The sequence below is a fragment of the Colobus angolensis genome, unplaced genomic scaffold, assembly GCF_000951035.1.
Source record: "Colobus angolensis palliatus isolate OR3802 unplaced genomic scaffold, Cang.pa_1.0 Scaffold22, whole genome shotgun sequence".
In the NCBI taxonomy this organism is placed as follows: domain Eukaryota; kingdom Metazoa; phylum Chordata; class Mammalia; order Primates; family Cercopithecidae; genus Colobus; species Colobus angolensis.
Window position 1 is genome coordinate 1,675,110 of NW_012115377.1, and position 1,131 is coordinate 1,676,240.

Below are 1,131 nucleotides of genomic sequence, written 5' to 3' on the forward strand. Positions count from 1 at the left end.
CACCGCACCCGGCCGCCCTTAACCGTTTTTAAGTACACACAGTTCACTGGCATTAAGAACATCCACAAAATTGTGCAACCATCACCACCACCATCTCCAGAACTTTCTCAGCTTCCCAAACTGAAATTCTGCCCCCATGAAACACTCACTCCTCACCCCCTCCCCACCCCCTGGCACCTCCCATGCTACTGTCTCCGTGAACCTGATGACTCCAGGGACCTCCTAGAAGTGGAATCACACAGTGTTTGTCCTTCCGTGTCTGGCTTCTCTCACCGAGCGTGATTGCCTCAAGATGCATCCACAATGTGAACTGAAGTGTGTCAGGGTTTCCTTCCCCCTTTTTTTTTTTTTTTTTTTGTTTTTGAGACAGAGCCTTGCTCTGTCGCCCAGGCCGGAGTGCAGTGGCATGATCTCAGCTCACTGCAACCCCCACCTCCCGGGTTCAAGCGATTCTCCTTTCTCAGCCTCCCAGGTAGCTGGGACTCCAGGTGCATGCCACTATGCCCGGCTAATTTTTTTTTTTTGCATTTTTAGTACACACAGGGTTTCACCATGTTGGTCAGGCTGGTCTTGAACTCCTGACCTCAGGCAATCCACCCACCTCGGCCTCCCAAAGTGCTGGGATTACAGGTGTGAGCCACCATGCCCAGCCGCCTTCATTCTTATTTTTTTGAGATGGAGTCTTGCTCTGTCACCCAGGCTGGGGTGCGGTGGCCAGATCTCAGCTCACTGCAAGCTCCGCCTCCCGGGTTCACGCCATTCTCCTGCCTCAGCCTCCCAAATAGCTGGGACTACAGGCGCCGCCACCTTGCCTGGCTAGTTTTTTGTATTTTTTAGTAGAGACGGGGTTTCACCGTGTGAGCCAGGATGGTCTCTATCTCCTGATCTCGTGATTCGCCTGTCTTGGCCTCCCAAAGCGCTGGGATTACAGGCTTGAGCCACCGCGCCCAGCCTAAACATTGTTTTAAGAGACACGGTCTGGCTCTGTCGCCCAGGCTGGAGTACAGTAGCACAATCACCACTCATGACAGTCTTGAACTTCCGGGCTCAAGCAATCCTCCTGCCTCAACCTCCCAAGGAGCTGGGACCATAGGTGTGCACCACCATGCCTGGCTTTTTTTGCGGGGGGGG